General features: G+C 36.0%; 1 protein-coding gene across 1 annotated transcript in view; it reads left to right on the forward strand.

The window, feature by feature from the left end:
- MACROD2 (mono-ADP ribosylhydrolase 2) overlaps positions 1–23,552 on the forward strand; it is a 2,270,665-nt gene that overhangs the window by 1,318,548 nt on the left and 928,565 nt on the right. The gene's annotated exons all lie outside the window — the stretch shown is intronic.

Consider the following 23,552-nt stretch of genomic DNA (forward strand, 5'->3'; position numbering starts at 1 on the left):
AACTCTGCAGAAAGAGATAAATGAGATTTTGCACTTTGGGAATCAGAGGGAAAAAAATCTCCTGTTAGCATGAGTAACTGCAGCACACTCCTGTGGCCATTGCCCAACAGTCCCCTGAAAGTTTCTGCTGGAGGAAAATTACGCCACTCTGCTTTAGCAGAGTTAGTTACCCCAGAACAACAGCATTTTAAGGTTTATGAAATGGTCTGTGCATATCATCTCACATGTTCCTCAACTTTGAGGGTGGCATCATAGGTATCAGTCTCCCTCCTTAATAAGCAGCAGTGGGTAAGGATCATGTGCTATAGTGGTGGTAAAAAGAGAGCTAGTTATTCTCTCTGTAGAGTCACCATCTTCCTGTAGGTGGAACATCTTTCCCATTCTTTCCTGGCTGATGACTTTCCTACTTGATGACTTTGTAGTCAGCTCCTTTACTTGGGCCCCTTCCTTTTACTCAGCAGTTAATAAGGTAACAAAGGAAAGAGAAAGTGTCTATGTGCATTTTCACATTAACACCAGTTTGTCCCAACCTCTCCTTCTCCTACAACTACTAAATTTATTTGCAAAGGATAATTTGGATCCCTGTTTTTCTCACTGTTCTGAAAGGTTAGAAGAATTTGAATCGATAATTCTCTTATATTTGCTCCAAGTCCACATGCAAGCAAGGAATGTTACTCAACAATTAGAAGACTCTAATTTTCTCCCAATTATGGGTTTCTCATCGTTCTGCCATTCTTTCTGCCATGGTGAGTGGAACAGTATACATCAGACAGTTATGCAGAAATTTAATCACTTTATCCTAAGGAAAGGGGTTTCTTTACAAACAGCAATGAATAAAAAAACAGAACAAGTGCTTATGAATCAGAGCTGAGAAAATGGCTCATCCCTATCTGGGGAAATCAAGAGTGTGGGACTGAATGAAGCAAGGGACAGAAAAAAGTGAGGTACCAGTAGTCCCATTCGTAATCACATCAGTGACTAAGGAAACACTGAATCTTCTCTACAAGGCTCCTGTGGAGCTTAATCTAGTTCTGTCTTAATATCTCAGCTTTTGTTCTCTGATCAACTCCCGTACAGTAGCCATGAACCTGCTGTTTGTGGATGAAGATCAGCCCTGGTCACCACTGCATAAGCACCAAATCATATTCTTGCCTTCCACTCCACCCACCCCTTCCCTCACAAAGGGCAGAAACTAGGTTGTCAGTCACAACCAACTACCTGTAGCGTCCTCTTATATGCAGGAAACAGAATTATAGAGTTTGAAGGTATCTTCAGACTTCAGGAGCAGAAGAAACTCATTCTAGGTCTTATAGTATATTATTGGGTGATCACAGCAGGAGCGAGGGTGGGAAAAGAAATGTCCTGAATTCTCTATAGTCTTCTTGCTTTAAAGAAACTTCTACTTTCTTGGTTAATAACTGTATCTTCACTACCATGGTTTCAGGAAAAACCCCAACCATGCTTCACTTTACTCCTGCCTTTCTCACTATCTCTTCCTTACCTTTATCATTTGGATTCCCAGCTTGCCCTTTGTTCTTGGATCTTGTGTGTCAATCTATTTCCCCACTGCCTTACTTATCATCTCAGTAACATTCTGGGCAAAATTCCCTTCCTTGGTCACTATTCTTTGTGCGTTTTACTTTTTTACTGATTTTAGGAAAAAGCGTTTAATAAATGTTTGGAGCATATTTTTGGTTTGCTTACATTTTAAATTCAAACCTCCTATGACCCCATATTCTGTCTGTTTATCCACACTTATTCTATACTTTCACATTTCATAAGATCAAGGCCACCTAAAGGTTGAATATAACTGATTCTTGTACTGTGCCTTTTATCACAGGACCATAGAATTTAAGGGTTGGAAAGACTAGTAGTTACACCTAGTACATGAAAAATTCCCTTTATATGATACTTTTCCTAATAAGTGATCATACTGTTTTGATTAAAGAAACCCAGTGGGACAGATTCCACTGTTTTCTGAGATGAACTTCCCCTCTCCTCATTCTTCAAATTTACTTCTCTAGTACTTCAGAAAACAGACAGATCAGCTTCATAGTCTCAGAACTGAAAGTAGACATTATCTTGTTAAACCCTCAAATTTCACAGAGGGAGAAATGAAAACTGAACAAGAAGAAGCGACTTGCCCCAGGTAGCAGGATTGCTTATCTGGCACTAGAAACTAGCCTTGCTTAGACTCCCGTTTCAATGTTGGCTGTTTCTTCTCTTAGAAATGACATCCCTAAATATCAGCATATTTCTAACTTTCACTTCCTAGTATTTATTTTTATGATCTAATCTGTCAATTAATAAAGCACTTAATTAAGCACCCACTATATACAAGGCATCATACTAGGCATAGGAGAGTAAAATAAAAAGGATGAAACAATCCATAGACAAACCCAATAGTTGTCTGTAAGCTATGACACTTAACTTAACATGCTGGGAATGAGTTCAGCAATAACCATAAGGGTTTTGGAAGTCAGTATCTCATGTTTTAAGTCATAAAAGGATGCAGGGGGTAAGAGAGAGATGAAAGTGAGGAAACAGCGGGGACAATTCATATATTTCAAGCAGGAAAGGCGCTTATAGGCAATCTAGTCCACTCCCTTCATTTTACATACAACGAAATTGAGACACAAAAATTGAGGCACAGAGTGGTTCAGGGTTACATGATAAATATTTGAAGTGAAAATTGAATTTGGGGCATCTTTAATCCTAGTCCAATGCCCTAGCCATTGTGTCATGCTAATATTATAGCAGTGATGCAAAAGCACAACAAATTTAGGCTTAAATACCAAAACTAGTTGTGGAGATAATCAGAAACTATTCTCTTCAACTGTGCAAATGAATCAAACACAGGCATACCCACCCGCGTGGCACCCAGAGCTGCTTTGGGTAGCAGTCCTGTATTATATCTGGCCTCTTTGTTATTTTTCTCCCTTAGAGTTTCAATATAGCCATAGAAATTACTGGCTAAGTATATCTCAACAGCCTCACTTTTGTATACAGAAAACCCAAAGAAAAGGAGAGCTGTAAAGACCCTGTTCTACTCTACTCCTTTATACTCAACAGGCCTCTCTAATAGACTGTCTCTCCAGAGTTAAGGATTTGTAAGAATGTAATAGCAGTCACTGCCCTGAGAAATCTCCCAGCATAGGGTGAAACATGCAGGCAGTGAGGGAAAATGCTTTGCTCAAAAACCTTTAAAGAAATTGTTGTTGGTATGGTTCTACAGCTTATAAAAAGGAAAGAAGGTGGCATCTCAGTCTTGGTCAGTCAGTAAAAGTTCAGAGTTGGAACTTAAAATTACTTAAAAAAACTTAAAAAAAAAAAAAAAACCTCAAAGAAAAAGCCAGAAGAGAATTATAACTACTGCTGTTTGGGAATTCCATACTAGTGGTACTGAAGCCCCTTGACTAGAATGAATGCCTTAACCAGAAAAGAACTATATAGAGAGAACTACAATTTAAAAAGCTGGTGCAATATAAATAATTAATCTAACTTTCCTTACTTTGTCAATAAAGAAACTGAGCCCCAGTGAAGTAAAGTCTACTATCAAAATGAAATGGGTCACCTTTTTGCAATGGAGTTAAGCCGAATGAGAGAATATGCCATTTATGAGTGATTTGTTATTGTTGTTGAGTCATTTTTAGTTCTCTCCAACTCTTTGCCACCCCATTTGGAATTTTCTTGGAAAAAATAGCAGAATGATTTGCCATATCCTCCTCCTTCTCATTTTACAAATGAAGAACTGAGGCAAACAAGGTTAAGGGATTTGCCCAGGGTTACACAGCTAGGAAGGGTCTGAAATCTGATTTGAACTCAGGGCTTCTTAACTCCAGACCTGACACTTTATCCACTGAACCAATTAGCTGCCTTTTTCCAGTGATTTACATAAAGTCAAATTCCCAGAAATAAATGTCGCTAAATAAATAAAATGTCTCCCAAAATGGAAGAGCCCCAATCTCCTTGTTCAGTTTTGGTTTTTACTAACCCAAACTTATGCCAGGATTTTGGGGAAAATTAGGTGTGCCAATCTTGATGTGGCACTGGGCAATTGTTTATCATTTATCACCATTCTGTTTTATGAATGAACTTTCAGCAGTGTCTCTCTTTGTGGAGTCCTCAACTGCTGGCAGTTCAATTTTAATGGTTTGAAAGTTGTTATAGAGTTTGTAGTGAGTGCAAATTATAATTCTCTAATCCTAAGCACCTCATAAAGTGGATCAGTAAACAATGTTTGTACCTTGGTACAAGCCAGACCTCATGAAATCTCAATGAATCAAATGTACACAAACAAATTGCTTCTATGTTACAGGGTACAAAATGTTTTGTGGCAAACAACTTCTTTTTACTTCAAAGCAGCACTAGCAAAGAAGGGGGAGGAAACAGCTATGACATATAATCAGTCTTTCAAATAACAACTGGCCAGTTGTTATATAATACTTTATGCCAAACAAATAGCAAAATTTCCTGCTTTCATTAATTTTTCAAGGATAGCTCACTCCCTTTGGGAGGTAAAACATGCAATTTTAGATCTGAATTCTGTATTTTAAGGTCATCTAGAAACATGGACCAGCAGGAACACATCTATAATAACAGATTCAAGATTCTTTGTCACTATTCCCATTAAAAACAATTTCAAAAATGGTTGAACATTTCAGCAAATCAAAATAATCTGTATACCTCAAAATATTGCTTTAGAATCAGTATACAAAAATTCTCTTGGTTATCAAAATATTAACTTATGTCATCATAATGAACTACAGTTAGTAAAGCAGAAAGATGCTTTCTTTTAAAAAATTCAAAAATCCATTTATTTAATTAATTAAGTTAGAATATTTTTACATGGTTATATATGATTTATGTTTTATGTTTATATTTTTTCCCTCCCCTCCTCCCTGCCCCTCCCAGAGCCAATGAGCAATTCCACTGGGTTTATATATATATATATATCTACATAAATATATATATAATTGTTCAAAACCTATCTCTATATTATTAATATTTGCAACAGAGTGATCATTTAAAGTCAACATCTCCAATCATATACCCATCAAACCACGTGATCAAGGAAATGTCTTTCTTCTGTGTTTCTACTCCCACAGGAGGTAGATAGCATTTTTCCTCATAAGTACCTCAGAATTGTCCTGGATTGTTGCATTACTGCTAGTAGAGAAGTACATTATGTTCGATTGTGCTACAGGGTATCAGTCTCTGTGTACAATGTTCTCCTGGTTCTGCTTCTTTTGCTCTGTATCAGTTCCTGGAGGTCTTGAAGATGCTCTCTTTTTATGTCCTTCAAAGTTTGTAGATGGATAATATTAATTATTTTATAGCAAAAGCCTTGGGGAAAGTGGAAATGGAAAGAAAATGGGAGATAAAACAGGAAGATGAGAGATGAAGAAACAAGGTCGACGGAGGGATACAAGAAGGAGAGGAGAGAAGAGAAAAAAAGATAAAGTAGAAGGAAGAAAAGAAGGAAGTTAGAAAAAACAGAAGGAAGAAATGGGGAGGGAGGCAAAAGAATGAATAAAAGGCAAAGCGGGAAGAAGAGGGAAGGAGGCAAAAGAAGGAATAAACAAGGAAGAGGAAAAGATGGAAAATAAACACTTTAATTCATTGAGTTCTCTGTGGGTGACTTATCACAACTTCAATTGCACCACAGAACTCACTGTCTATCACTTTCAGAAAGCGAATAAAGATTTATGTGCATCATAAAATGCTGTCCAATAAGTCGTTTTACAAGATTTATGTACATATATTTAAGTAATGCTGTCCTTTGCTGTGTACCTCCAATAAACCTTCTGGTTCTTCCCCATCATTTCATGCCAAATGAAAAATGGTAATATTACCAAATTTGCAGTTAATTATCATGAAATATGACTCCTAATGATTTAACATCTTTGTTAAGAGCCCTTGGTAGCATGGAGTACAAAAGCTGGAAAACATCATTAAAGCTATCATTTACTCATGACATTTACATTTTGTTCGCCGTCAAAGAAGTTAATTGACAAAGCACGTCTATACAATATTTATTGAGAAAATAGCTCCCTCTTATTGCCAGTTAGTTTAACATATTAAACTTTCATTTATAGTGTCTAACTTTTTATTCTCTTTAACTGACCTTGAAAGTGAGTTACATTTCCTTCCCTTTAAATTAAATTTATGGAAAAATAAGCTCTCCCATGACAAAGCAATGTTCAGCTTAAAAGAGAGCAGCTTTCCATTCTGCCTTCCCTGATCTCATAAGCAAACGGGTAGTACAGAAATCTTTAATGAAAAGAGCAAATCTCGAACAAGAAAAACCTAACCCGACTGTTCTCTTTGTCCAAGGGGGAAAAAAGGATCTTTTAAGGTGAACCCACTGCTCTTCAATCTTGTCCTGTATTCAAAATTCCATTCCCATTTAAAGAAGATTTGGGTAGATCAGCTTAAAGGTTTTTATGCTTCTTTAATATCTACATTCCTTTTCAAATAAAAAATGTCAGCATATCCTTTGGGATGTAGCAAAATGAGAAAAAATTCACTGGGCCATCGAAATGAAAGTTTGCAGGGAGGCAGTAGTGCCCACCCTGTGCAACAATGCCTAATTGACTCCATTGGCTTTCTGTTATGGAGTTGATTTGATAAATTCAATTCAGCAAACATGTATTGGACACTACTATATGGCAGGCACTGGGGTGGCAAAGAAAATCATATAAAATCAAGCAGGCATCCGGCTCTGGAAGCTCACTTAATACAAAGAATTAAGTTCAAACTCTGCTTCCAGGTCGGTTGCTCAATGGATAGAATCAAGTGGACTTAGAGTAAAAAGACTTGTGTTTGACTATTTCCTCAGGCATTCACTCACTAGCTATATGACCTTTGTATGTCATTTAACCTCTCTGCCTTATTCTCTTCATCTGTAAAAGGAGGATAATAATAATTATATCTATGCCTGAGATTTCATTGACATGGGGAACTTATAATAATGACACTTCCTTTACCAAAGCAGATAGACAATATTATTTTCTGTAAATTTTGGTGTAAGAGTTACTTAGAAATACTGATGTGAAGTCACTTACTCAGGATTACACAGACAGTAAGAGAAAGAGCTAAATCTTGAACCTGGGTCTTCCTGACTCATAAGCAGGCTCTTGTTCCACATTCCATGTTGCCTTGATTTTAGAGTCTAACTGAGGTGCCAAAATAAAACAAACAAAAAAGACATTCTTGGCAAGCTACAAAGTACAACCTAGTGTATAATTATTCTAAAATCCAGGGTTTCAAATCTTTCAGAGGAATTTTAGGAGAAGAAAATCACCAACACCTCGAATCAGGAAGATGAATCTTTTGAAGAGGGTATATGGAGATGTCTGTGGAAACCACACACTGCATCAAGAGACCCAGAATGAACTTTGGGATATTACAAACTGAACTGAAGGGGGTTGAACACATTTAATATGAATGTAAATTCTTATGCCAAAGGGGAATGCCTCCTAATTGGCTTTTTGTAAATGTGTTTATTAATTATTGTTTTTATATTTTCTTTATCTTTTCTTTCCCTATTGTTCTCAGGTTGCTATTATTTACCCTTAGAAAGTGCAATATTTTATAAACCTTTAGTGGGAGAATCCTTAGAGGTATGGGTTGGTTATTTGAAATGATTCACTGGGGAGACTAGGAATGTTAATCTCCCAAGACCTTCAGTTGAGGAGGTTTCAATATGCTCATCTCCCAATAAAATCACAGGGGGGATTATGAGAAGGTAATTTGTGTTCTGATTTGATTAATTAGAGATTTGGACTTCCCTTCTATTTGTTCTGAATTTGGGTCAACCAGCGACCAGGAAATTTATCCCACAGGCACTCCTCCCCTGGGTGGTGCCAGACTAATTGAGGAACTGTGATTGGTTCGTGGTGGTGTGATATAGGAAAGCTAGTGGGTGAAGGGAACACAAATAAGGTGAGACCCTGCAGGAAGCTGGTTTTTTTTGTGTGTTTGTTTGTTTGTTTGTTTTTCCTGAGCCTGAGATTCTAAGACAGACTATGCGGTGTTTGCCTTACCTCCTTCCTACATTTTCCTCTCTCACTATCTTCACCTTGCTATAATAAAACTACTAAAGCTACTAACAGCCTTGTAACTTAAGAGTTAATTTCTATATTTGTCAAACCCATTCTAACCATTATACTAGTTACTAGGAGGGAATGATTACTTCTGGCATAGATGGATAGATAAAGGATAGTTTCATGAAGGAGATAATATTAGGTAGCATTTATAAAGAGATTTGAGGTTAACAAAACATTTTATGTATTATATAATTTGATTCTCACAATGAAAAGGATAGCAAAGGAGCATCTGCCTGGGAAAATGATTATATGGTGGTTGCAGGGAAAACTCAAGACTGGCATGGTCTCTTGAACCATGCAGAAGAAGATCCTTAAGCTAACTTGACCATTCACATAGCCTGATTTTGAAACTAGTACCGAGTCTATCTAGTTTTTCTATATAGGTAAATGTTAGTCTGTGAGGTCAGTTTTATTATTATTATTATTATTATTATTATTATTAAATTTTACTTTCCATCGTAGTAATAATTCTAACACAGAAGATCAGTAAGGGTTAGGCAACTGAGGTTAAATGACCTGCCCAGGATCACACAACTGGGACCTGTCTGAAGTTAGAGCTGACCACAGGATCTTCTCTCCCCAGTCCTGGCACTGTATCAACTGTGCTACCTAGTTGCCCTGATTCAATTATTATTACTTGCATTTAATAAATGAAGAAACTGAGGCAGAAAAAAGTAAAATGGCTTACAGAGGTCTTAAAGTAGGTAAGTGCCTGAAGCAGTAGTCAAACTTGAGCTTTCCATACTCTAAGTCCAACACTTTATCCACTTAGCAACCCACCTGAGAGTAGTGTTTAAACTTAATTCTTTTTGTTCTTATGAGATCTTTTTTTTAGACATGGTACTTCAAAATCAGGCATTTGAAGGCATTTATTAGGTGCCTATTCTGTGCCAGGTGCTATGCTAAGTCAATATGTCAATAAACATTTATTAAATTCCTGTTATGTGCCAGGTACTGTACCAATCACTGGGGAATACAAATAAAAGCAAAAGACAGTCCGTGCTCTCAACCAGTTCACAGTCAACATGTAAATAGTGAATATGTACAGAATAACCTTATACAGAGGATAAACTGAGGATAATCATTAGAGAAAAGACACTAACATTAAAGGGGATCAGGCTTGATATCCAAGCAGGCACTTGACAAAAATACTACCTCATTTTCCTCAAGATTTTACTAGGAAAGGCAGGTAGTCAGTATTATTAATGCAGTTTCTATATTTGAACCCCAAGTCTAGAACTCCATCATGCCAAATCCATTGCCTTTCTCCGATGGTCAGAAATATCTCATCACAACAATTTCTCACCCTTGTCAGGGAGAGCCCCAACATTCCACACCTAAATTCAAGCCATTCATCAAATTGGCAAAGGGAATAGGAGATAAACACCTTCCCAGAAAAGTTCCACTTGGCATTTATTAATAAAATTTCAGTGAAGTTATATAAAAAGCCAATTAAAAATAAAATTGATCTCCTGTGCTTTGTGAACCGTTTGAACCAGATGTCACTAGTAATTCAAAGCTTCCTCTCTGACATTAATTATGCCTTCAAATGACCAAGATTGAAAAACAATAAAGATAAGTAAGTCTCATCATAAAATGATCAAGTTGCCAAGTAAAAAGTATTAATTAACTGAATGCAAATTTAATAAACCCTTTACTACTATACTTTGATATAATTCATAAAACTTTGTAAAAATACCTACTATGTGAAAAATCACTGGGCCGGATTGTGGGAATGCAGAGATGAAGGAAAAAAAAACTCAACATTCTTTGCAGCCCTGCTGGGCTGAATACCACATATGTGGAAATAAACGAATATAAGAAATTTGAGTAAGAAGAGAGCATTCGAATTTTAAAAGAAAAAGGAAAAGTTTTCCTGAAGGAAGCTAGTTGGTGCCACAAATTGAACTGAGGAAGAGATGAGTGCAAATTCTATTTCAGACACCCTACTAGTTCTTTGGCCCTGAGTGAATCAACCTTTCTGAGCCTCAGTTTTTAAATCTATAGATAGCTAGGTGGCACAGCGGATATAGCAACAGTAATGAAGTCAGGAAGACCTGAGTTTAAATTTGGCCTTAGATATTTATTGGCTGTGTCACCCTAGGCAAGTCATGAAATCTTGTTTGCCTCATTTTTCTCATCTGTAAAGTAAGTTGGAGAAGGAAATGGCAAACCACTCTAGTATCTTGAACAATAAAACTTCAAGTGAGGTCATAAAGAGCTGGGCTTGATTGAAACAACTGCACAACAAAAACAAAATATTTATAGTTTTCAAATGGATAGAACAGGTATAATGAAGCACTCACTAACCTCATAGAATTGTTGTGATGATTGAAATAATGTTTAAAGAACTTTGCAAAATGGAGCACATTTCATATGTATATTAAATAGATGTCAGTGCAAATAACAGACCTTATGATATGGTCGTGTATTTATAATCTAGAATAAATTCCAGCTATTAGTTTTTTTGTGGCCAGCTAGGTGCTCAGTGGATAGAGAGCTGGACCTGCAGTCTTTTTATTTCTTTTGAGGATTACACTCCAATATGATTTTTAATACTCATTTTCTGAAATTTTGAGATCTATGTTTTCTCCCTCCCCATGAAGGCAGATAACACAATAAACATTGTATGTATGTTTTCATATAATACATTCCATGTTCATCATGTTGAAAAATAATACCCATATTGCTTACACTAGAGAAAAATTTATGGGGGAAATAAAGCGAAGAATGGTATTCTTCAATCTTCAAACTCCATTTGTCCCATATATCATGGTGGGTCGCCTTTATCATCATGCATCCTTTGGAGTTGTCCCGGATCCTTGTCTCTCGGTAATAGTTAAGTCATTCACAGTAGATGATGGCACATTATCTCTGTTACTGTGCACAAAGTTCTCCTGGTTCTGCTCACTTCACTTTGCATCATTTCATATAAGTCTTTCCATGTTTTTTTCATGATTATCTTGTTTTGTCATTTCCTGTGGCATGACAATATTCTATTCTCTCATATACTCCAACTTGTTTAGCCATTCTCAAATTTATGGACATCCTTCCAGGCCTTCAGTTTTGAAGATTTGAGTTCAAATTTGGTCTCGGATGCTTTCTAGCTATGTGACACCAAGCAAGTTATTTAACCCTGTTTGCCTCAGTTTCTCATCTGTAAAATGAGCTGGAGAAGGAAATGGCAAAAACCACTCCAGTATCTTTGCCAAGAAAACTCCAAGTGAAGGCTTTGAAGAGTCAGATATGACAGAAATGACCAAATAACAATATTAACTCTTTTGTTGGAGGTGGTATATAAACTGAGCCTTGAATGAGAGTAAAGATTCAAAACCACAGATTTAAAATTTGAAAAAACTCACTTTAGAAATAATCTAATTCAAAGTATCAAAGTAAAACAAATTGAAAGGGGATTGAAAAGCAAAGGATTTTTATATTACCACACAAATATAATTTACATCTTTTTTAAAAAATTCTAAACAATGTGATGTTTGTGGTGTAGCACATAATTTTTATGCATTGTTTATTTAAATGTTTTTTTATTGGTGATAGTGGCTATTAAGCAAAAAAAAAAAAAAAAAAAAAAAAAAAGAAAAATAGATTCACATGAGAACTCAGGAGCTAAGTTCAGATTTTTTTAGTAAACAAAATATAAGGATTCTGGATAAAATAAATGACCTAATCTGACACTGTAATTTTATTTTAAAACATAGTGCATTATTATTTATTTAAAATTTTCAATTAATAAGTCTTTTTAAAATCTATTCCCTACTATGCACTGCTGAGGAAATATTCATTTTAAAAATCAGAAAAAAATTATTTAATATACACTATGTCCAAAAATTTGTGTCTTTGCATTTTAAGTTCATCAGCTCTCTATGGAGGTTAAACATGTAATTTTGCAGGCAATGAAATAAGCCCTTAGAAATTGTTATGCGTTCAAGGTCACAGGTAGTAAGAAACAGTTGCAAGATTGGAGCCCAAGTTCTCTGCCTTCATATTTAGCACATTTTCTTTGGTACTCATTGGGAGTGAGGAATTTTTATTATTTTAGATGCAGAACTACTGACCTCCAGAAACTAATAAAGTAAGAGATTTAAGCTGTTTCATTTGATGTTTTTGTTGAGAGATTTTTTTTTTGTCCCTTAGAAATTTGAAACAGTCAATTGTTTTAAAAATTAAGAATAGAATGTTGAAACTCTTAGGCTGTTAACACCAGAAAGAATGGAATTAAATAATATCTCAGTGCAGCAAGATATATTAATTGCCAGAGGGCATTATTTTTTTACCCATATGACAAAGAAAGTGAAGGTTATATGATAAAAACAATTTACATTAAAAAATATTTGGGCATTAGCTGGTCCTTTTAGCATTAAAACTGGAAGGCATCTTTAGATATTATCAAGTCTAGTCTAGCTACTTTATTTTACTTCTAAGAGAGCAGATGAATCAAATAAAACAATACTAATATATATATGTATATATATACATACAACACCATACTTATTTATTAATTTATTTACTCATTCATTCATTCATTTAATTGTTTTTTAAACATATCTATTTGTTCTGTTTCCTTCCGTGCTGTTTTATATACATACTTACACAGACAAACATCAAACACACACATAGACACATACATAAGCAGCAAAGAAGGAAAAAGTATGGCTGAAGAGGAAGAAAATAAAGGAAATAAAAAGAATGAGAAAGAGGAAAAGATGGAGGAAAGAATAAGGAGAAAGATTCTACTCTAAAGAGAGTGGTGATTGGAGATCATTTCCTTCTGTCTACCAGCTTTGAAATGCAAATTAAATATTATTCTGCTCATATACTTAAGTTGTTGAAGGAACCACTGAATTCCAGGTAATATATATGCGAGTATATATTTATTTATTGTTGAACTGTTTAAGCTGTGTCTGACTCTTCATGACCCCATTTGAAGTTTTCTTGACAAAGACATTGGAGGAATTTGTCTTCTGTCTCCTATTCACTTTACAGATGAGGAAATAGAAACAAACAAGGTTAATTTACTTGCCCATAGTCCCACCACTAGTGAGCATCTGAGACTGGATTTGAACTCAGGTCTTCCTGACTATAGGCCCACTGCTCTGACCACTGCACTGAAGTGGCTAAAATCCTGGTTGGTGTCATCCCGAAAGAAATGGTGAATACAGGAAATTTTAACTTTATTGTTTAGAGTCAATATTGGTTTAGTTTCAGTTGCCTTCCCAATTCTAAGACATGTGCCCATGCAATGAGTCTTACAAAGGCTGGCTTTTGTATATTGCTTTCTGGCCCTTCTCAAAAAAAAAAAAAAAAATGGAGTCATCAATGTACCACTCCTTGTCTGTACTCTTAAGGGGTGATGCTTTAAATCTGGTCTACTAGAATACACTGAATCAATCTCTTCCTTGTAATTGTAGAATGGAGTTTTATTCCTTGCATTTTCAGGGATAGGAAGAAGGTTGGCTGTGTGTAAAGCTTGGCAGACTCTCAGGGTCAAGCTTGAGGTGTCAAGGAGGAGGTCCTTTTTTTCAAGGATACTCAGGACTCTATGTGGGCTAAGGACCTCTAAAGGGTGCTCTAAAGTCAATTTAAAAGTTTTCTCCATCATCTTGGCCTTGGCTGCTTCTGCATGAAGGTAGGGCTTGTCTAGATTAGAACATGCCAGGGCAGGGTGGTTTATCAATTTTGCTTTAAGGGTGTCAAACGCTGCTTGTTGCTCATGTTCCCATACAAGATGATCAGAATCTAACCCTGTGACAGTCTTATAGAAGGGCTTTGCAATGATCCTGAAGGTGGGGATCCAAATGTGGTAAAATCCAGCCAATCCCATTTTCCATATTTAAATGATTCATTTTCTTTCCGTCCTCTCTGAGCTGACAACCAATTCCACTGTTGTACAAATATTAGAATGCCTATTTCCATATTGTTCATTTTTGCAGTAGAGCAATCTTTTAAAAGCCCTCTCACTGAGTTTTGAGAAGACTTCAGGATTGGGAGCTGGAAGGTCTGGGCTCAACCACTCTTGGTGCAGTCTCTCCTCTAGTGCCCTTCTTGGCCACACACTAGACAGGGGACCTGAGGCTTTCTCCTCTGAGGATACTTTTTAGACTGATGGCCCTTCTTGAGGCATTTGAAGCAGAAGTTGTCCCCTTAGAAGCCACTCTGGCCCCTTCTTGGTATTGGTGGTGACAGCCAAAATTTGAGCCTGTTCTCTGTCCATTACCCTAGCCCTGTGGTCCTTTTTTTTCTGCTAAAGCCTGATCCTTCTTATTAAACACCCCAAAAGTAGACTCTAAAAGTTGAGATTGGGGAGTCTAGGGCCCCATAGGCAAGTTTTGGACTTTCCTCTTTATATCCGAGACAGGTTGGCCAATGAAGTGCACGCCCATGATGGTAGCATCTTTGTGGGATTCAGGATGCAAGTTAGTATATTTCTTTATTGAATCGGCCATTCTTTCTTGGAAAGGGGCAGGATTTTCCTCTCCTCTTTGGATAATCTCTTTAACATTTTCATAATTTCTTCACCTCCTTTTTCATCCCTTCAGTGAAACAGGTAACCATGTAGTCTTATCCACCCATCTTGGTGTGGTTTCCCACATAGACCCATTCCAGATCTGCCAAAAGGACCACTATTGCTATATATATATAAATATATATATATATATATATATTATTGGTTGCCTTTATTATATTTTGTTTGATGCATTAACATTAATAGGATTCACCAGATTGCCCAAGGGATCACACACACACACACACACACACACACACACACACACACACACACAGAGTTAATAACTTCTTAGACTGCCTTCTTGGAGCTTATTAGCTGGGACAAGGTTGGGAAAGGAGATGAAATGCACAAATATGGAATTTAATACAAAAACAATGACCTTCTTAGTGCAAACCAGATTACAAAATAGAATAAGAGAAATACAATGTGTGATACAAGGTCCCAGGAAAAAAACAATTAGTTCTTGTTAGGGGAATTGAAATTAGTAAGAGTATCCTATTGGAGGTGGCTTTAAACTTTGGTTTGAAAGATGGATAGTATTTCAAAAATTAGAAAATGATGATCAGACATTCCATGCTTGGGGAATAGCATGAATAGAGGCAGAAAAGTACTGGGTCAGTAGTAAACAGGGTCAGAGAATAGCCTAAGTTGGCTGAAGCACGACACACATGAAAGGAAATCATATGAGACAAAGTTAGAAAAGGAAAGGAACATCGTTGAAGACCTTAAAGGTCAAACTAGGGATTAAGAGTTGTTCAAATGGGCAATAAAGATATATTAATAGATTGCAATCAGTGAAATGACATAATCAGATCTATGCATAAGAAAAATTAATATGGTAAAGGCATAAAGAATATATTGGAGGGACTAGAAAAAAGAGACCAGAAGACTAGTTAGGAGTTTGTGGCAGGAATTCAGGTGGGTTGTAACGAGTTCTGTACTAAAGGAGTAGAAAGTCTTGAGGGATATTGAAAAAGTAGAATCTACATGAAGAAAAAGGCTAACCACTGCAATAGCAGGAACTAATGGAGGCTGAATGCAGATTGAAATTTATCATTCCTTATTTTCTTCATGAGTTTTTTTCTATGTGCCAGATGTGGCCCCCTGAAATGTTCTATCCAGCCATGCAACATTATTCCTAATCTGACAAATATCACAAGTAGGATACAATACAATGAAACTTTGAAAGAGTTGCCCTAGAAACAGACTGACCTATGAGCATTTCCTTTCCTTTGGCCCCCTCTTTAAAAAGTTTGCTCATCACTAGTCTAGGGGAGGGGGGAAAAGAGAAGGGGAGCAAGAGAACATAGATCACTAAATGTCAGAAAATCATCATTAAAAATTGTGTCAATATATAATCTGAAAAATAAAATTGTAGTAATAATTTAAAAAAGGAAACTAGCATCCATAAAAATTCACATTTTACTAGATATGGCAATTGAGGGAGCAAAAAGTCAAAGTTAACACCAAAACTTCTAACATTTGATTAGGGAGACTATAGAAATAGTGAAGCGAGTAGTTTGTGAGAGGATACATGGTAAGTTAACTTTCCATGTGTCTTTGGAACACATTGTTGGAAATGACCACTAGAGAGCTGGAGATATGGAGCTTGGGGCCAGGAACCTGGCTGGGTTAGACAAATAGATTTGGGAATCATTCTGATGGTCTAAGGAAGCTGTGGGAATCAATAGCCATGCTTGTTATTGCTGCAAATCTTCATCACTGATTTGGAGATATCTTCTTAAATTGAGGCTGTGTCAGAGAAAAGGAGTCTGAAGTGGACAGGATCACTGAGGAAAGGAATACAATTCAGATCGACTGTGACAGACTGGAAAAGGGGTTAAAAAACAAACAGGATGACATTTAATAAGGAGACAGGGAGGGAAAATAAGCCAGGGAATAATGGTTATTTACACACATGATAGAAAAAGTTCTAAAGGTCAGAATGATGACAAATTGACATTGAGTTAGCTAGTGATATAGCTAAAAAGGAAACATATGGCCATGAATTAGAAATCTGTCCTGCAGCATTATATTCCATATTTGTCATATTTTTATTAAAGAGTAATAATAATGGTAGTTGTTATTTATATTTAGCACTTAAGGTTGGCAAAGGGCTTAAACATATTTCATTCAAGTCTTACAATGTACCTTTGAGGTAGATGCTATTATAATCCTCCTCATTTTACAGATGAAGCCAAGAATCTGTAACATTCTTGAAAGGTGATATTAGTTACCCAGAATCCCAGAACTGGAAAGTATTTGAGGCAGAATTTAAACCTAGGTCTTCCTGACAAGAAGTCTACCATTCTATCCCCTATTGTCACCACTGTGAGTATAGAACTGAGTTCCCAGGAATGAGAAGAAATTGGAAACAGTTCATGAGGAAATATTTAAAAACTAGCATGATGAATCTAGAGGTGAAGAAATATGGCAAGAGGCCTTCTATTTAACAAATACTTATTAAGTACTTATCATGTGTGCTGCCAAAAAGGGGACAAATATATATGAATAGGACAAAGTCTATATATTCAAAGAATTTATAATCTAGTAGGCGTAATATGAAAACAGCTAAGTGATGCAGTGGATTGAATGCAGTGGAGAGAGTAAGAAAGACTCATCTTCCTGAGTTTGTTTGTGGCCTCAGATTTTTAATAATTGTGAGAGTTTGGTCAAATCACTTAACCTTGTTTGCCAGTTACTTTATCTGTAAAATAAGCTGGAGAAAAAAAATGGCAAACCACTCCAGAATCTTTGCCAAAAAAAATCCCAAATGAGGTCATGAAGATTCAGACATGACTGAAACTGAACAATATTAACAAGGAAGACATGAAATCTGCATAAAGAACTATAATTAAAAGAACACATTAAATTCAAAAGAGAGAGAGACAGATAAAAACTGCTTACACTAATGTAGTACCTTAAGGTTAAAAGAGTGCTTTCTTTACCAAACCAGGAGAAAGAGGAAATATGTTAAAGTGGAGAGAACAATTAATTAGAGGCAGGGAGACTTGGGTTTGAGGACTGATTGATGCTGATTCTATGACCTTGAGCAATGCCCTCAACCCTTCTGAAATTCAGTTTTCTTTTCTGTAAAATATAGATAATAATAGCAGGCACCTCACTGACTTCATGAGAGGATCAAATGAGAATATATGCAAAGTGTTTTTAAACATTCAAACACTATATAAATGTCAGCCTCTATTAGATAAGTAGTGCAATATACATATTATTATTCCTATTTTATAGAAGAGGAAATGGAGACCTTGAGGCGTTAGGTGGCTGTGCCCAGTATTATATGGCTAATAAGTGCAAAGCTGTGTTTTAGGATGCAAACTCTCAGAACTCCATGGCTCTTTACATTATATCAAATAAAATACTGTACTATAGCTAACTAGGGAAAGGTCATTTCATGCTGGGAGTCACAGAAGGCTTACCAGTGCTTTTCTCCAGTTTGACTGACAAGATTGCTTCAAGTAAAAGGATGAATCAGCCAAATAAGAGCTTTGAGTTAGAAGACAGCTGCTCAGATTGCGGGGACAATCCCTACATTGGGTGATCCTTTAAAGTAGCCAGCAGAAGTTGTAGAGAAGCTTCTAAAATAGTTGATTTTCTCCACCCCCCAACAAAAAAAATTTCCTAGCAACAAAAATGTTTAAGCTTTTTAATGGGGGATTCATGAATTTTTATTCTCCAGGAGGAGTTTTTAAATGTAGTCTTTATGTTCCTATTTTGCAATCAAGTGGTTCAGTGGATAGAGGGCTGGTTTTGCGGTCAGGAAGACTCATCCTCAGACATTTACTAGCTGTGGGAGCCTGGACAAGTAACTTTTCCCTGTTTGCCTCCGTTTCCTCATCTATTAAATGAGCTAGAGAAGGAAATATCAAACCACGTTAATATCTGCTAAGAAAAACCCATATAGAGTTATGATGAATCAGACCCAACTAAAATGATTCAATAACAACATTTGCTATGGGTTTGTTAGACTTTATGTTTCTATGGACTCCCCTGATGGGACATAGATAATTGCTACCTAGTCTTTCTAGATGTGATTAGTAATTTTGGAACCATTACTCCTGTTCCATATGAGTTTGAGATGTAGCATCTCAACTGAAAAAGAATGGTCTTATAAAGAAAGCACATGAAAACAGGTTAAACAACTTTTTCCATCCTCTGTAAAGTTTTAACTAACAGACAGTAATATTCTGGATGACTTGTCAGGGAAAGTACACTTTTCCTATTCTATTCAAAACTTGTAAATCTGGGGGAAAAACATTGCATAGAATTAATACATTTATAACATTAAAAAGCCTCTTTAAAGAGTATGAAGTACTACAATTTTTTCAAGCTACAGTTGCCTAAATATGTCTTAGATTATAGAGAAAAGAAAGTTGAAATGAAGATATAACTCTTATTGGACAGCTACCCAGACAGAACACCATTCTTTCTAGCTCAAGTGACCCTGGGCAAGTCATTTAACCATTTTTGCTTCAAGTTCCTCATTTGTGAAATGAACTGGAGAAGAAAATGGCAAAATGCTTTAGAATCTTTGTCAAGAAAATTCTAAATGGGGTCACAAAGAGTAAGACAGTATTGGACAACAACAACAACAATGTTAGGAAAAAAACACAATATATGTTATACATAAGAATAACCCCTCTAAAGACTATCTAGTGTTGCAATTATTTTAAAAATACAGTTGCTTGAATAGGTTTTAGGCAATAGAGACCAGAAAATTGAAATGAAAATAAAACTATTATAGCAATTACTGAAATTGTCCATTTTGATGTGTTAGAATTATTCCTGACTACAGATATTTTCTCACCTGCAGGTGGATGGTTAAGGAATAATCACATCCATAGATGTACCCCAAAAGGCTTTAAAGCCTCTCATAATTATGTGTTAATCAACTTATCCCACCCAAAGTAGCCTAGGATTCAGGAAGACCTTCACACACTCATGTGTGTGTGGACCAGTCCTATAACTACTTAATGCCCTACATCCATCTCTCAAACTACAACGTTGCAAAGTAGTACTAACCTGTATTGGAAGAGGGAGATGACTCATCAGAAGTTCTCTACACCACATCACAATACCAGACTAAAAATTAAATAAGCTAGACAAAGTTCATATTCTTTGTAGTGTAGAGGGAGACAACTTGAGAAGAAATAAAAATATATATTTCATTTCCCTTGGTGTGTCTTTAACTCTTGAGGGACCATATCTGCCAAGCAAAACTATTTAATATTTAATGAATGTTTTTTTTTAATTTGAAAGATATTTTTAGCTAAATTATCCAGTGAATTGTTTTTAAGATAGCTAAAACAAAGGGACTCTGAAAAAAATACATTTTTCAATGGAAAGAACATTGTTTTTGGAGTCAGATGAACTGGATTCAAATTCTGACTCTGTTATGTACTGTCTTTGTGACCTTGAGAAATCCCTTTAATAGCCAAAGAGTATTTAGCAAATACTTTTTTTGTGTAAGGTACTATACCTTCAGTTTTTTCTGTCCTGTTTTCCTCATTTGTAAAAATGAAGGGGTGGGGTTAAATTATTCTAAGGCCTCTTCTAGTTTTCAATTTATGAACCTGAGAGCAGAGACAGAATAAACTATGAAAGAAATTTATGGATTCAATTATGCTATCTTATGTTATTTTTAAATAAACATTTTTTATGTCAGAAAAATCTACTTTCCATGGCACATGGGTTGTCCTCTGGTGATTAGCCAAGTGACAAGTTACAATAAAACCTCAAAGGTTCTTGTACAAGTAACACATGAGAAAGATTTCTCAAACTCAGGAAGTGGTAGTTTTAAATGAGATTTCAGACACAAAAATACTTTGTCCCAGTGTGGTCTGTGAGTATCCCACATAGTTTTGCCATGAAGAAAAATAGTGTTTATGGATTTCTGTCTAGTGTTTCTCTCACTGTTGATGATATTAGCTTTTCATGTACTCTGAGTGACCTGTAAAAACCAAGCCCACAAAATTATCTTTTTGAAAAGAGGGTTTTATTATTGTAGGGTTATTGAATTCTGCCTAACCCCCAACCTATGAAGCCTAGGACATGATCTAAGAAATGGAAAGGCAGATATCTAGATATTAAACTAATTAAAGATGGGCTGAAACCCTATATTCCTTTATAGTGTAAGAACAAAAAATTCCCCTTGATTGAATTAGAAAGGACAGTACATTGGCTGGATGAAGATTGGCTACACCCTTGAGAGTCCCTTAAAAAGCCAAGCTCATCAGCACTGGAAGTCCATTTAAGCAGGACCCAATCACTATGAAGTAACCTGCCTGTCAACAGAGCTAAAGGAAGGGTGGCATTGAGAAACCACATGGGGACAGAGTGACAGAAGAAGGCAGCCATCATGACTGGTGGATGCCAGGTCTTAGGAGGGAGATTATTTGGACCAAGGTCAGGAAAGATTGTGAATTGCTAAAAATCACTCATTTCTGGGGGCAGCTGGGTAGCTCAGTGGATTGAGAGCCAGGCCTAGAGATGGGAGGTCCTGGGTTCAAGTCTGACCTCAGACACTTCCCAGCTGTGTGACCCTGGGCAAGTCACTTGACCCCCATTGCCTACCCTTACCACTCTTCTGCCTTGGAACCAATACACAGTATTGACTCCAAGACGGAAGGTAAGGGTTTAAAAAAAAATCACTCATTTCTCCAAACATGTCACTATTCCCCCTACTTCCCACACCTTCTCCCTCTAAAGAAAAGGAATATACACTTATTTAGCACCTGCTAGGAGGTCAGGCAATGTGCTAAGCATTTTACAAATATTATTTCACTTGATCTTCACAAATTTTGAAAGATAAGTGCTATGATTATGCCCATTTTATAATTGGGGAAGCTGAGGGAGACAGAGGTTAAATGGCTTGCCCAACTTCTGCTCCTGAAGCTGGATTTAAACTAATAACTTCTGGACTCCAGGCCCATCACACTATCCATCGTTCTACCTAGCTGAACCCCCTCTCCCTCATATACCAGACATTATTAAACCCTAAAATAGTAATTCTATATTCCTTTCTCTGTTTAGATTACTTCATTGGGTGGCTGAAATTTCTTATGAAAAAAGAGAAAAAAAAATCTTCTTTTAACAAGTTTGTTTATCTTTCCTTACACAATTTCTTTGTCATTATACAGGGTATTGCCCACATTTGCTAAACCAAGCCTACTTATTGGGAGTCATCCTAGGAGAAGAAAGAAAGGCAGTTTTACTAGTGTTGTCCTCAGTTGGAGACTCAAAAGAGAGATAGACAGAAAAACACAGAAACTCAACTTGTGAATGAATATACACATATCAAAACAAATAGGATTTCATAACTCTAAGAAAGATAAACATTTTTGTTCCATCAACCACTGCTTGAAATAACTGAACCATGAAGCTGAGACTTTTGATTAATATAAAGATTCTTGGTTTCCCCTTTGCTTAAAGGAATTTAATTTTATAATCATATCTTAGGAGTTAGAAGACTGTACATAACTGTTAACAATTCAAATGTTTGCTACAATGATAATAATTAACAATAATAATGGCTATGTATGTTTAATATAAAACCCTACTGATGGCCTTGCTTGCAGATAACATTGTAATTATAAGTGGAATATTACAGAGTCTGCTTAATGCAATTCATAACCATTTAAAGGAGGCTAAACTAATAATCTTCACGGGAAAAATCAAATGGATGAATGATAAGAATTCTTTAATTTTTCTTCATTAACTTTTGCCAAATGATTTATATACAATATTTCATTTTATCCTTACAACCTAGTAATAAGTACAATTATTATACCCACTTCATATTTGAGGAAACTGAGACTTTTTAAGAGCTAAACATCTTCCCTAAGGTCATATAGCTAATGAATATCTGAGGCGTAATTCAAACCTGGTCTTCTTGACTGTAATCCCAACACTCTATCTATAAAGATAGTCTTCAGGATAAGAAGTGCAGTTGGATAGAAAGTCCATTGAGTTAGTTCACTAAAACACAAAATTCAGCTAAAAAACAAGTTATATAATTATAGATTTTGTCCATTGTGCCTTGAAGGCATTTCAATCTTTAAAAGCCTCAAATTAAAATACAAATTGCTCAAAGAGAAATAACAAAATCTTGAACCATTTATTTGGTAAGGGGATGAGGTGAAGGAGAGGTTTCCATTCATTGAAAGTAAGATGCTCCTGGTACTATAGAAACTCCTGATCCTGTAGCTCTGTAGAGGTGAAAGATACTTTGGATATAGGGGAGGAGCATTTCTACATGTGGTCTCCACAGCAAACAGCATGTAAATCTTAATTGGCATGGATGTTTGAAAAGAGAGAAAAGGTATACATTCAAGACATATTGTGAAGGTGGAATTGGCAAAACTTTGCAAATGATTACATGTTGGGTGTATTGGAAAAGCAAAAGTCAAGGAAGAATCTGTTTGGGTTTCTCAGGACAAGGGCTATGAACTTGGAAGAAATCTGGAAGTTTGGAAGAGAAGTAAATTTCAAAAAATTTGACAAAAGTCAGAAAGTTATCAGTGGTAAGAGCAAGGGCTAGAATCCAGGTCCATCTCTTTTTTTCCTATCTGCTCATAGTTTCAGATAAATTTTGATACAATTTAAATATTCATTTTATACATTGAAATAGTAATCTGAATCTGAAAAAGGGGTCAAATCTTTCATCACGATTATCTTTATTGACTTTAAGCAATAATTGAGCCAAGACATTCTCAAAGCCAAGCTTGCTCCTTTGCCTATTTTTCTTTTCTTTCTTTCTTTTTTTTTTTTATGAGAGCAAGTTTTGGGTGTCAGTATATTTGAAGGGTAGTTAATTTTGTCTTTGTTGGCAACCATCCTTTCATTGCCTATTTAAAATCCCTAATTTTGAAACCACTCTGAGAACCTACTTCTGGTGTATAAGA

Source organism: Gracilinanus agilis, chromosome 2 (genome assembly GCF_016433145.1).
Source record: "Gracilinanus agilis isolate LMUSP501 chromosome 2, AgileGrace, whole genome shotgun sequence".
Classification (NCBI taxonomy): domain Eukaryota; kingdom Metazoa; phylum Chordata; class Mammalia; order Didelphimorphia; family Didelphidae; genus Gracilinanus; species Gracilinanus agilis.